The sequence below is a fragment of the Ipomoea nil genome, unplaced genomic scaffold (assembly GCF_001879475.1).
Source record: "Ipomoea nil cultivar Tokyo-kokei standard unplaced genomic scaffold, Asagao_1.1 scaffold0482, whole genome shotgun sequence".
Classification (NCBI taxonomy): domain Eukaryota; kingdom Viridiplantae; phylum Streptophyta; class Magnoliopsida; order Solanales; family Convolvulaceae; genus Ipomoea; species Ipomoea nil.
Window position 1 is genome coordinate 1,924,986 of NW_017616910.1, and position 16,002 is coordinate 1,940,987.

Sequence of the window (16,002 nt, forward strand, 5' to 3'; positions counted from 1 at the left end):
ATACTTCATAGCAAACGCACTGTTTTCAGATTCTCCGTAAACCAATCCTCTTTCGAGGGCAAAATAAAGTCTATTACATGAATTCATTATTTTCACGGTCAAAGTACCTACGGAGTCCCTGTACTATAGCGTTTTGTTCAATTTAATCCCTATACCTTTTTTTTGTTCAATCGAATCCCTGTACTTTAAAAAGTGATACAATTAAGGACAATAGTTAACGGTGCTAATATTACTGTTAACTTAGGTTACGTGGCGCTGCGGATATTTATATTCCTACTCATATATTACTTTATAAACATTTAAAATTAAGTATTTTTACCACCAATATATTAAATTAGTATGCCCAAAATAAATAATTATAACCATGTTCCTAATGAAATTTGGACAATTGTCCTTAGCTTCACCACTTTTTAAAGTAGAGGGACTAAATTGAACAGAATAAAAGTATAAGGACTAAATTGAACAAAACACTATAGTACAGGGACTTCATAGGTACTTTGACCTTATTTTCACTCTCTCATTTTTATTTTATGACCAGACAAAGAATGATAAGTTATTTTCATTTACTAAATCACAAAGAAAATGTCAACATCAAAAATTTAAAAAATGGAATAAAAATTGAGTAAAATTTGAAAATAAAAGTAATATTTTTTGACAAAATATACGTGATTCATATTAATAATGCTCATTAGGTGGATCATGGTGGACCATGCATATGTTACATTATTTTTATGCATAGATTAATTAGCTTCTTCTTCTTTTGTTTTTTTTTTCTATGTATATTGCACATTATTTGTATGCGTAATGTTCATTATTTGGATATGTGCAAAATAATATGAAAATAACTTGAATATTCATTATTTCTATGCATAGGTTACATTATTTTCTATCCATATGGCAGTGTGACACCTTATTTTTATATGTAATGTTCATTATTTAGATGTGTGCAAAATTGTACAAAAACAACTTGAAGGTTATTATTTGAGTGTATACAAAATGATTGATGGTTGATTATTTAGACATGTATATTCTATACTCATTTCTACTGTAAATGTGGTTCATTATTTGAAGAACATATATAGTTAGACTTATTCAATACACCCCACAACCTTTACTTAGAAATTTAATATTCAGTAAATCAATATTTATTATTTGTATATGCATAAAATTCATTATTTATGTGAATGTGTTTTGATGCATGATCCACAATAAAATTTGCCTCATACTGAAAGGTGGACCACTAATATAAATTTATTTTTAATTAATTTATTACAAATCCAGTGAACATATAATATTATAAAAATAATGAACATATATGTTAGTGGTCTACATTACAGTGTGATCGAACAATGGTCAATGATATAACCGTTGGTTTGATTGGTTTTAGGAAGTTTTGCAAACCAAAAATGGAAAGAAAATATTTAAATAACTCAAAATGTATGTTTCTAATAATAACAAACAATTGAGAACAATATTATTGTTATGAAAGGGTACAACATGTGATCGATCATAAGATATCGTCTTTATTTATAAGAGAGATACAGGTTTCACCCTACTAACCAAAATTCACCTCATTTGAATTTTGATGAAGTTTGCATATTACATGTCAACAAATTGACGTACATACTCATGATTGTATAACGGAAAATACTACACTCTAATTTCTTACTTCCAATTTGTATTTCTCTCACAAATTCTTGATGTAAACACATTTCCTAAAACCCACATAATATATAGAGTAAATACTTAAAATGGTCCCTCGACTATAACAAAATTCACAAATTGGTCTTCGACTTTCAATTTTAACCAATTAAGTCCTTAACTTTGCAATTTTGACACGATTTGGTCCTCCATCTATTTGACTATTTGTTGACTGTGATCGACGATCTCCAGAAGAACCTTCAGCTCTTGTCGGAGCACGTGGAGGCCTCCAGGATGACGTTGCACCGGTTCGGAAACACGTCGTCTTCTTCGCTCTGATACGAACTCAACTACATTGAATCCAAAGAGAGGATGAAGAAAGGCGATCAGATTTGGTAGATTGCTTTCGGCAGTGGATTCAAATGTAACAGTGCGGTCTGAAAATGCAACCGGAACCTTAAAAACTCGACGGTGGACCATGAAATTACATATATATCCTCAAAAATCACAGTCAACAAACGGTCAAATAGACAAAGGATCAAATTGTGTTAAAATTGCAAAGTTAAGGACTTAATTGGTTGAAATTGAAAGTCGAGGACCAATTTGTGAATTTAGCTATAGTCGAGGAACTATTTTGGGTATTTACTCTAATATATATATATTCAATCTTTTTTTTGTCATGTCATAAAGTAAAAATAAGAAAATAAAATTTGAGAATACATGTAGTAGAACTTTTGTATAAGTTACGAAAAAAAATCTATAACATATATACTTTTGTGGATATGCTCTAGCCTCTATAAGATGTGTGTAGAGCAGAGTGATGATACCTAGCAGACTATAAACATATTGTGATGTCTTGTCGTGAATAATAGTCCTTTACGAAATGGTTGTTGAGTCAAAATCCACATTCTGGATTCTGCAGATCCATGTCATGGACCTGTCTCTTCAATATTTCTACCTCCATTTTATTTTATACGAAGTATTATTCATTTGTTATAACTTAAACCTTCTTAATTGGAAAAAGTTTCAAATTGACCACTTAAGTCAAGTGGATAGTGCAATTTAGTATATAAGTAAAAAAAAAAAGTTACATTCAAGTTTTTAAAACCGGTAAAAATTGTTCAATTAAATTCAATTTGACTTGTTTATCAGGTTAAATTGATGCGGTGTTGACACGTGTCCCTCTTATTTTATTTTTTAAAACAAATGTTTTTTATTTATTAAAAATTTAAAAAATATTTATTATAAATAAATAAATTAATTGAATTTAAAAAAAAAAACAAAAAAAAACAAAAAAACAAAAAACAACCACAGCCGACATTTCCCTCTCCCTCTCGCAATGCGGCTCAACGAACTCTAGCGAGACTTCCCTTCGACGAGCAGAGTAGCGGCCAGACAGCAACAGATCGACGAGCAGTAGATAGCGACCTCTGTTTCTTTCTAGCGAGGCAGCTGCGGCGATCAGCAGCAACAACTCCTTCCCGACGAGGCTTGGTGGTAGTTGGACCTTTTTCCAGCGTGAGCATGGACGATGAAACAGCAGCAGTTCCGGCGGCGGCTGGTCCTCCGATGGTGGCGGAGCTGGTTCCGTTAACTCTAGTGTATTTTCCTCGGTGTGTTTGTTGGCGGCAGTGGTTGGAGGATAGTAGACGGAGGGGACTGGAATGAGGGCGGCGGACAAGGCCGTAGCCCGTAGTCCTCGTTCCAGATCTAGAAGACGGCCATGGCCGTCCTGCCAAACATTCACGACTGTCCGTGAAGAAGACAGCCACCGGTTGTCCGCACGAACAACCGATGACTATTCTTTTTTTTTTTTTAAATAATAATAATAATAATATTATTATTATTTAATTAATTAGTTAATTAATTTATTTATTTATTTATAATAAATAAATTTTTTTATTTTTAATAAATAAAAACAACGACATGTGTCAACACCATATCGATTTAACCTGATAAACAAGTCAAAATGGAATTAATTGAATAATTTTACCGATTTAGAGGACTTGAATGGAGTTTTTTTCACTTAGGAGACCCAATTGCACTATCCACTTGACTTAGGGGACCAATTTGATATTTTTCCTTCTTAATTTTAGACGCACAAAGAATCTATTTTAAGAGTATTTCCAAGAGTATTGGAAAAGTTTTTTTAGAACAAAAAATTGAGTTTTTTTTTTTTTTACTGGTGGGATGGAATTTTTACCTAGTTTTTTCTTCTTGCAAATATCATTTTTTTGTGGCGTCCATTGAAGGGGAGGAGAAAATGTGAAAAAGCTGCCAGCATGTCATGTGCACTGTACACATTTTTGTAAAAATCGGCCTAGGCGGCGGCGCGGCACCTAGGCGCCCCTAGGCGGTTCCACTTTCACTATTAGGCGCCCAAAAATTGATTGGGCACCTAGGCGGCGAAATGGGTCAAAATTGGCCAACTCGGTCGATTTCGTCCGATGTAGTCTGGTCCAGTCGTCCATATACTAGTTTGATATTTTGAATCTTTGGATGATTAAAATATTTGAGTATTTTTATTTTTAATATTGTTTTGATATTATGACTTGTGAATTGTCATTATTTCATTTATTTGGATGTGTTATTTGATTGAATGTTCACAACAACCTCATTAAAATTGTCAAACTGCAAGTCTGTCACTATTTTTTGGCGTCGCCCACCTAGCGCCGCTTAGATTCCACCTAGCCGCCCGAGTGCTCAACTAGCGCCTAGCGCCTACTGCAAATTGAGAGTGAACTTGATCTCAACCTACCGCCACTACTGGAAATTCTGAAATTTCCGACCACCTGAAAGTGATCTTAAATTAAGTTGAAAGCCTTGTTTCCGACCACTTTTGGTATCCGGAAAAACATTTGCTGCTATTTCCGATCACTTTTTACTTTCAATTTGATTAAAGATCACTTTCAGGTGGTCGGAAATTCCATAATTTCCAATAGTGCGCTAAAAGAGAGTTCGTAAGTGCAATTATTCATCCATTAAATCAGTGGCCCGATCGAGAATTCCATTTTATATTATTTTCAAATTATATATATATAGTGGTTGGTGTTGTAATTATTACTCCTATGTTGTGTATTGCTCAATATGTGGAGTATTCACATTTACTTTATGTTAAAGTAGAATGGTTGAAATTTAGCTTACTTTATAAAATATTGAAATTGGTGTGCTTATGATATGCAAGTCAAAAAATGTTAACTATATTGGTGTGCTTATGATATGCACTTAAGTCAAAAATGTTAACTATATTACAAAAGTTAGCTTGTATTTTACTCTTACTTTAAACTCATATTGACTAACTTTGAACATTGTTATGCATCATTGCATTGGGTCATATATTTTAACTTATAATTTTTACTATTCAATGGCCTCTCAACAACGTCATCAATTAGTTTAATAGTACAAGTTTGGCTCCAACTTACTGCTTTCCAATTTTGAAGAAGTCAATGAGAGATCATATCAGTACCTCGACCTTGATTCATTAACTTTTCAATGTAATAAAGCATTGTTCATTATAATTTATTTGTCTTTTTTTTTTTTTGAATGATGAAAGAAACCAGATTGAATATCCGATGATTTGCATAGAGTAACTCTTGCTCATTTGTAGTAGCTTACAAATTATACATAAGAGATAAATAGTATTAGGAATACCAAATATGACATACTTAACGGAAAAATATGTTGACAATAATCAAACGCATGGTTTACTTGTCTTATTTTTGAGTTTATATATGCTATTTCACCTTTGTAAAATCAACATGTGCTTTTTTTTTTTTTTTTTTGTAAAGTTAGTCCTAATCAACTTCAGCCTGCTATACCTAGAAAAAATGGTGCTTAGACTAAATATAGTATAGAAAACAAATTTTCATTTTTCTACTTTCGAAAGTTAGAAAATAAGTTTGAAAAATCAGAAGAAAAAAATAAAGTGCAAAACGCACTTTAGAGAAAAAGGTGAATGAATAGTATTAAACAAAAAACTACTAATCATTTATCCATTTTTTTCATTTAGAAAACAAATAAAGCTGAAAAAATATACGTATATAGAGGTGGTTAAAAACTTAAAATAGGATGAATGGCATTGAATTATTCGTCACATCCTCAAAGATGTTAATTGTTACATAAATTGAATATCAAAGTTTCAGCCAATGACCTTATAATCAAATAGCATGTAGTGACTCTCTCAAATGGGAGGTCATAGGAGTAATATTGACTTTTTACATTTTAAATAGGTTGAGAAAGTATATATGAACAAATACTATATTCTATCAGAGTTAGTACGGTAGTGAGAGAAGAGAAAATTCAATTCAAAGATTATTTTGCTTTTAAAAAAAAAAAAAAACTACAAATTCTAGCATGTTTTTTTTTTTTGAGAATTTAAAAAAAAAAATGGTTGTGCGTAACGTGCCTTTCTAGCAAATGCTAACCGTCCCCCTCCCACCCCCCCTCTTTCTCTCCCTCTCCCTCCTTGTTAGCTGGACAAAAAACTCACATTAAACTGCACGACTAGTTCAATTGGTTATTAAATGGTAGATTATAGACAATGACATAACATTAGGTCATGACAGTTGTAGTGAGAAAATTTTATCTAATAGGGTGAGCTCATTGTGCGCACTATACATTGGTCATCCAACCTAATGGATCGCTGAAAAACTATAATTCACCTTTCTATTATCCTATTGGTCGGGATGTGGGTCTTAGAAGATCTATATTAGAGCTGGGCACTTCGAGTTTCGGTCGCTTTTTTCGGTTTCGTTTTTTCAGTTTTAAAAAAAATTAAACCATTCGGTTGAAAAATGCGTTCGGTTTGAAAAGTTCGGTTCGGTTTCGATTTCGATTTCAGTTTGGTTTTGGTGGAAGTCCACTATTTGAACGTTTCCTTTTTTGTCTGACCGATTGTTCAGTTGACTCACTTGGAGTGCCACTTGAAGTGTTTTGTTGATGACAATATTAAGAATCATTCATCTATAGTTAATATTTGAAAAATAAGAATTGTTAAAATACCAAATGTTGGGGCTTATGATTTAGAGTTGAGATATGAGGACTTGAGAAGTTGAAATTATTAATTATTTTAATATTTATATATAATACTAACATTTTGTACGCGTGATGCGCGAAAATTAATGTCCAACATTAAAAAATTGATAAATACAAATAATTACAAATTATAGTTCAAATTGTATTTCGCAATTCCATAAAGTAGTAAATTTTAATTATCGTATTCGAAAACTATAGAGATGAACAAAATTTATATTTTTTTCTTTGAATACTACTGACTTTATTACAATGTAGTATCTGTTTATATACTTTCTCAACCTACTGAAACACAAAGAACCATTAATGCCTCCTCAAACTCATAATCTTCCAAATAGAAGTCCCACCCGAGTACCATTAGACTACATAGTCTTGGACTTGGTAAACAATTTATATTTATATATTAATAATGTAAACAATTTTGATATAATTTATACTTTGTTTTTACAATAAATAATTAAAATATCTATAATACTAATCTAATACCCGGCCACATATATTGGTGCGTGTATGTGCCTCTATATATATATATATATATATATATATATATATATATATATATATATATATATATATATATATATATATATATATATATATATATATATATATATATATGAGTAAATACCAGCAGAGGTCCTCCAACTTTGGTGGTACTGCCACTTTTAGTCCTCAATTTTTAAATCAACAACTTTTAGTCCTCTTACCTTTTGTTTCTAGCCATCTATGATCCTTCTGATATGCTTGGCCATCTAATGTCATTTTCTCAAGGGTAATTCGGTCATTTCATAATTAATTTATTATTTATTATATTTAATTTCCTCATCAGAATAGTCAAATAATGGTTTCTCCACGAACGTGTACAAAACCAGCTCGTGAATCCATATATACATTCACAATTCGTCGCCGCTTTCATTGGGGAAACCATTGTTTGACTATTCTGATGAGGAAATTAAACATAATAATTAATAAATTAATTATGAAATGACCAAATTACCCTTGAGAAAACGGCATTAGATGGCCAAATTTAACAGAAGGACCATAGATGGCTAGAAACAAAAAGTAAGAGGACTAAAAATGGTTGATTTAAAAGTTGAGGACTAAAAGTGACAGTGCCACCAAAGTCGGAGGACCTCTGCTGGTATTTACTCATATATATATATATATATATATATATATATATATATATATATATATATATATATATATATATATGATTTACTATTCATAGAAATTTAATTAAAATATAATCAACAATTAAAGTAATTAAAGTAATTATATAATGATTTTAATAAAATGATAATTAAAGAATAGAAAAAAGATATCATAGATATAGGTGTATGATAATAATGATAGAGTTATGAAAGTTAAAATTAAATAATAACGGTGTTATAGTGGTATAAGGGTACTTTTGTCTCACAAGAATGTAGTAGGGATAATTTTGTTCATTATAATTAATGTGTACAACATTTAATGAAAAATGTTTACCTTTATTAGCATACAAATGTAAATATTAACACAAATATGCTTATATCTTAATTTTGTTCATTATGCTTAAAGTGTACAACATTTAACGAAAAGAGCCCGGGTACGGTGAATTGGATTGAGGAAAAGTTGGACAAGGTCCTAGTTACGGAGGAATGGCGTAGTATAATTCCATAGGCACGGGTAACCAACCCTTTGACCCGAAAGTCTGACCATTCGGCATTATTTCTGAATATACGTGGTTTTAATCAGGGAAGGAATGGGAGGAGGGATTTTCGGTTTGAGATGGCCTGGCTACATGATGAGGGGTGTAGGGAGGTGGTAGAGAAATCTTGGGAGAGGCGAGGGGTATGGGGCTGTAGGATTGTATTGGCTACTGCGGAGGGCGTCTAGCCTAGTGGAGAGGGGACCGTTTTCATAAGTTTGGGGAGCAGATTATGAATATAAAGAAGGAGCAGTTGCGATTAAGAGGATGTTCTGATCCGACCTCGCTTGCTGAATACTAGAGACTCGAGGAACGCCTGGGTCGCCTTGAAACCCAGGAAGATGCATACTGGAAACAAACAGCCAAACAGCACTGGCTCAAAGACGCAGACACCAACACGAAATTTTTCCACAGGTATGCCTCTCACCGTAAGAAAAAGAACTCTTTATCTAGATTGATGAATGATGCTGGGGATTGGGTGGAGGGGAATGCCATGTCAAAGGTTATCCATGATTATTTTAATATGATTTTCCAATCTAACATGCCGGAGAATAGGGAGAGCTTTTTTGAAAACATTGCTCCACGGGTTACACAAGCTCATAATGAGGCTTTACTTCGTCCGTTTGAAATGGGAGAAGTCAAGGCTGCTCTTTTTTCTATGTTCCCCAATAAAGCGCCTGGCCCGGATAGAATGAATTTGGGCTTTTATCAGCATTTCTGGGAAGTGGTGGGAGGGGATGTTTCGAATTTTATTATTGGATGCCTGGAATCCCGTATGTTGCCCCCAAATTTGAATGATACAGATATTGTCCTCATCCCTAAGAAAAATACCCCTAAGGTAGTATCTGACCTAAGACCTATAGCATTGAGTAATGTGGTGTATATGGTCATGGCCAAGATGATGACAAACAGAATGAAGCCAATGATGGATGATATTATTTCAGAATCGCAGAGTGCGTTTATACCGGATAGATTAATAACGGATAACATTCTAATAGCTGCTGAGGCAGGGCATTTTTTAAACAGAAAATCGTGTGGTGTTGGGGGTTGGGGAGCTCTAAAGCTGGATATGGCAAAGGCCTATGATCGTATGGAGTGGTCATTTTTGCGTGGCATGTTGCTGGCCCTGGGTTTTGATAATAGATGGGTTGAATTGGTTATGGTTTGTGTCTCAACTGTATCCTATAGAATTCTGGTAAATGGTAATCGCAGTGAACAAGTTCTCCCCACGCGTGGATTGAGGCAAGGGGACCCTTTATCTCCCTACTTGTTTATTATCTGTGCAGAAGGGTTATCTTTGTTGTTACAGCAGGCACAGAGCAAAGGTTCTATACATGGCTGTGGAGTGGCAAGGGGAGCCCCCTTATTACTCATTTGTTTTTTGCAGATGACAATCTTTTGTTTTTCAAAGCCAATATACAGGAAGCTGGGGAAATAAAGAATTGTTTGTCAAAATATGAGAGTCTATTTGGACAGATGGTAAGTTAGCAGAAGTCTAGTATATGTTTTAGCAAAAATACAAGTGAAGCCCAGAGGGAGGCAGTGGCGCAACTTTTGGGGGTGGTTCAGGCACCAAATTTTGGAAAGTATATGGGTCTCCCCTCTTTTATTGGGAGGAATAAAAAGGCAGTCTTTGCATACATAGAAGATAAGATCACACAGAGAATAGGATCCTGGAATAAAAAATTACTTTCCCAAGCTGATAAGGAGATTTTATTGAAAAGTGTGGCTCAGTGCCAACCTTCTAGTGTATTTTTATTGCCTATTTCTGTCTGCACGGCTATTGAACGAACCATGAATAGATATTGGTGGGGCAGTGGGGGTGATTGAGGTATACACTGGAAAGCATGGGATAGATTATGTATCCCAAAAAGCCATGGTGGTTTGAGTTTCAAGGATTTGAGAGCTTTCAATTTAGCCATGTTGGGAAAACAGGCATGACGTTTTCTCACAAGGCCAGAGTCTTTGGTATCTAAGATTTACAAAGCCAGATATTACCCTAAACAGTCTTTCTCTGAGGCTTGTTTGTGGCATAATCCTTGTCATTGCTGGAGGAGTATTATGGCAGCTAAGGATTTAATTTGTAGTGGGGTCAGGCGCCGAATTGGGAATGGACAGGAAACATTAATATGGGACCATCCATGGCTCCAGGATGACCAGGACCCAATGATACATACTGAAATGCCCCCTCAACTGGCAGGAGCAAAAGTGGTAGGATTAATTGATCAAGACACGGGTCAATGGGATCATTCAATCCTAACAGATATTTTCGAACCTACAGATGTTGCTCGTATCTTAAAAATACCTGTCTCACCAGACTATGTGGACACAAGAGGATGCTACTCTGTTAAGCATGGGTACAGACTTATTGTTGGAAATTACGTCCCAACACAGGGCACCTTTGATAAGTGGAAAACATTATGGAGTCTCAAAATCCCCCCAAAATGGAAGACATTTCTATGGAGAACTTTAAGTGATATTTTGCCCAATACCACCAATCTGAATATAAAGAGAGTGGAGATTGACCCAACATGTGCTATGTGTGGTGTTGCTCATGAGGATACTATGCATGCTTTGGTTACATGTGTTTTTGCAAGTTCTATATGGCATGAATCCCACCTTCCAATCCCTAATATTGTCACAAATATTTTTTATTCTTGGTTTGATGAAGTGATGAATATTCTAGATATTAATGGAATTATGTTCACAACAGCGATTCTATACTATATCTGGAAGGCCAGGAATAGAGATGTTTGGGATGCCTATCTACCCACTCCGAGGAAGCTAATAACGGCGGCAAAGGGTGGTATTCACGCATGGCGGCTGGTTCATCATGCTAGAACGGCGCAAATCACCGCACATCCGCCCAGCCCCGATTCCGCACTGCCGCTGCATGCCAATCCCGCCAACAATGGGCCAGCCGAGATCCGGGTATGCCACTTCGATGCAGCATATCATCTGACAACCAACAAGGCCTCGGCTGGGGCAGTGTTACGCGACGAAGATGGGAGGTATGTTACGGTTTTTACTACTACATTGCTGGACTGTTTCTCGCCTGTAATGGCAGAGGCCTATGCGTGTAAGGAGGTTCTATCATGGCTTCGGGATCGTGGACACCGGTGTGTACGCCTCTACACGGATTGCCTGACTCTAAAGAATTACTTGTCGTCCAACAGTGGATACGTTCGTTCTTATGTTGGCTATGCCATAGATAGTTGCAGGTCTATTATTACTTCGTTTGATTACTGTTATATTAGCTTCATATCTAGATCAGATAATTTAGTAGCTCATACTTTAGCATCTCCAGCTTTTGATTACGCTACTGCTATGTATTGGGATGATATCCCACCTGACACTATTTCAGCATATCTCTAATATAAACTGTTTCGGTTGTTTTAAAAAAAAAATGCTTATATCTTAATGAATAAAACTTATAGTTTATAACTTAAAGGTTAAGGGTTCAAACCTCATCTTGGACATTTAATTCATTATATTATACATTTAATATTAAAATAAAATAATAATTATAAAAAAAAAAAAAAAAAAAAAAAAAAAAAAAAAAAAAAAAAAGCAAAACTGGTCGGTTTCTCGGTTCGAAACCCGAACCGATCGATTTCCTCAGACCGAGTACCACCGGTACTTCAGTCTAAGACCGAACCGAACCAACCACTTCGGTTCGATTAACCCGAACCGGTTTTTTAAGTGACATTTAAGAGAGAGAGAGGATGGCAAGAAAAAATGGAGAAAAAAAAAAGGAAAAAAAAATTAAAATATGACATCAAAAAAAAAAAAAAAAAACAAACAAACAAACTAAAAACGTTGCTAAAAAGGGGCCCGCGCCACCATATCAATTTTGCTTACCCTTTTCTCTCAATCGTTATACCCTACACCACGACGCACATAGCACTGTGCGCCGCGCGCCTCCCAAAACGACGTCATTTTGAGAGGCGCGGTAGGAAGTTGCTGGGATTATGTGTATTTGTTCACACAGTTATGTGTATTTGTTCATACAGTTATGTGTATTGGTTCATACAGTTATGTACATTTTTTATACAATTATGTACATTCTTTTTATAAAATTATGTACATCCGAATCAGAAAATTTGTGTGTATTATGTTAATAGTTGATGTGTATTATGTTAAAAGTTTATGTTTATTATGTATTATGTTAGATTATGTGTATTATCTTTTAAAAAAAGTATGTATATTTTGTTATATAATTATGTACATTCATGTATACAATTATGTGTATTCTAGTATAACATTATGTACATTCTTGAACAGCGGGTTTTTTTTTAAAGAAAAAACTACTGCCATTCACTGGGGCGGGAAATTTAAAAAAAAAAAAAAAAATTAAAACGACGTCGTTTTGCATCTGGGCGCATAGTGCAACGCGCGCCGTGGTGTAGGATATAAATTGCCCTTTTCTCTCACATGGTGGGCCCCATAAAAAAAACATATTCTTGCAAGAAAAAAAAAAAAAAAACTCCTAAAAAACCGATTCCAACATCTATTAAAAACCCTTGTTTGATTTTTTTCTTATGCAAAAATCTCATAAAATCCACAAGTGTGGATGCTCTTAGGGATAATAGAATTTTATTTTTATTTAAAAAAAAAAAAAACAAAATTTCACATTTAGATTCTTCCACTAAAGTTCCACAAAAGGAATCAAGATAAAAATATGGAGAATGTTGTGTCTGTTCCGAAAATATAACGAACATGTTTGGTAAATGACATTTAGTTGATAGATGATTGGGTTAGAGGGTATAACTAGTTGATAACATTAGTTGATTGTAGAAAAGTGTTTGATAAATTAGCTGTTAGCCGATAGTTGTTTAGTATAATTTCTTTTCTCAATTAGCTAATTAATAAAGTTGTTTTGAACAGCTTTTTGAATTTTAGCATTTTGAAATTACAAAAAGTTAATTAACCAAACACTTACATTAATTTTTTAATCAAGTCAAACAATTAATAATGGTCAAATAAATTAAAATTGATTTATAGACTAACTATTTTATCAAACAGGGTTATTAACCTCCACACACATTTTTATATTTTTGAAAACTCATCTACCAAACACGCCACTGTGTAGGAAGTTGGAACGTTTTGATTGATCAAGATTGAACGTTGAACGGGTTATCATTTGCTCAAGATTCGGCCCATACATTGAGGCCGAAGCCCATGACTTAATATTATTCTGAGGTCCACTTTGCTACTAAGCATAACCAAGGTCCATCATAAACGTAGAAGGTGTTGATTGCCATTAATAAGCAATTATTCTTCCAAAGGCTGAACCCCAACCCTAAGGGCCCCCCACACTCCGGCCCGACAAAGCATTTGGGAGGATGTAAATCATGGTGACTCAACTGAACATGAACCATAGAGGCTAGATCGGTGCTCACTGCGCACAAGGAACCCCCCTCACTTTGAGAGGTTGCTCCCACACTGCCGCTGGTGAGACTCGATTCCTGGTCATTCTTCCAAAGTTTCACCTCTATGACCAGTTGAGCTACCCATGCGGGCAATAAGCAATTATTAATTCTAGGCTATGAATCGACAATCGTGATGCCAGAAATCTAATCACAGCCTCAGTTGGTTGATAGCAATCGTGTGCACCATGCGAACGACGCTGTTTCATTATGGTGAAGTAACGGTGCTATTAGTGGCACCGTTTAACTCCACCAATCAATTTAAAAAAAAATCAATTGACGGGATTTTCACCATTTTCAGTGTGAATATATAGTTCACTAATTCTAGATATATAGTTTATTAATTCTGGATATATAGTTCATTAATTCTGGATACATAGTTCACTAATTCTTGATATATAGTTCATTATTCTGGATATATAGTTCACTAATTCTGAATTTATAGTTCATTAATTCTGAATACACAGACGCAACGAATTGCTATAAGCCAAAACAGAGTACCAGTAACCGGTGTAGATATATAGTTCACTAATTCTGGATATATAGTTCATTAATTCTGGATATATAGTTCATTAATTCTGTATATATAGTTCAAATTATGCACAGCATAACGCCGTTAACGGTAATCGAAAATATATATTTTTTAAGTCGAATGTCAAAACGATGCCCTTTTTGCAATCGTGTGCACCATGCATGGTGCACACGGTTGCACGACATAATTTGCAGGTTGATAGATACCGAGTAGTTAATTGTGAGCCCGGACAAAATTGAGCTCTGATAGTCACAGAGTGAAATTACATCTAATATGGTGGGTTTCTTATAAATACCAGATGTCGGGGGTGGTACTAGCAGTCGTTATATCATAGACCGCGGTGCACATGCACCGCGGTAAAAAACGGCGCCGTTTCTTTAAGTAAAGAAACGGCCCGCCATTATAGTTAACGGAGACCGCTTGTTTGGTGTATTAAACATCAACTGACACTACAGTATATCTAAACCGACACTGCAGTTATATCAAAATGATACTGTAGTTATAGTGAAATGAAACTGCAGTGTATATAAAATGAAACTGAATAACATTTCACATATTTGAGTGTATATTGTACAATGAAGCTGTAATTATATCAAAATGATCATGTAGTTGTGTTTTAATGAAACTATAGTGTATATAGAATAAAATTAAATAACATTTTCACATATTTGAATCTATAAATATCGAATGAAACTATAGTTATATCGAAATGAAACTGTATAGTAGTTGTGTTGAACTGACACTGCAGTGTATACAAAATGACACTGAAGAACAGGGTTACTTTTTACAAAAGGGTGCGAAATGGCAGTCGTTATATTATAGACCGCGGTGCATGTGCACCGCGGTAAAAAACGACGCCGTTTCTTTAAGTAAAGAAACGGCCCGCCGTTAGAGTTAACGGAGTCCGTTTGTTTGGTGTATTAAACACCAACTGACACTACAGTATATCTAAACCGACACTGCAGTTATATCAAAATGATACTATAGTTATAGTGAAATGAAACTGCAGTGTATATAAACTGAAATTGAATAACATTTCACATATTTGAGTGTATATTGTACAATGAAGCTGTAATTATATCAAAATAATCATGTAGTTGTGTTTTAATGAAACTATAGTGTATATAAAATAAAATTAAATAACATTTTCACATATTTGAGTCTATAAATATCGAATGAAACTATAGTTATATCGAAATGAAACTGTAGTTGTGTTCAACTGAAACTGCAGTGTATACAAAATGACACTGAATAACAGAGTTACTTTTTGTAAAAGAGTGCGAAACGGTGGAAATAAACACTGTTAATTTTTATTTAAAAAAAAGACGCGCGGTGCATAATCGATTATGCACCGCGGTGCATAATATAATTTGCCGCGAAATGGTGGAAAACAAGCACTATTTATTTTCATTTAAAAAAAAAAAAAAGACGCGCGGTGCATGATTGATCATGCACCGTGGTGCATGATATAATTTGCCGTGGTACTAGGGCTTGGGTGGTCTACTGGTTAGGCTTTGCTGGTGTCTGGTGAAGGCCCAAAAAGCTTGGAGGCTAGAATATGTATGGCAGTTTTTTGTTTTTTAACAGTAAAAAATCAATTCATTTATGAGAGAAGAGTAACATTAGGAGGGTTTACAAACCACTCCAAGCAATCAGACATAGAAGCAAACTGCGTAGCT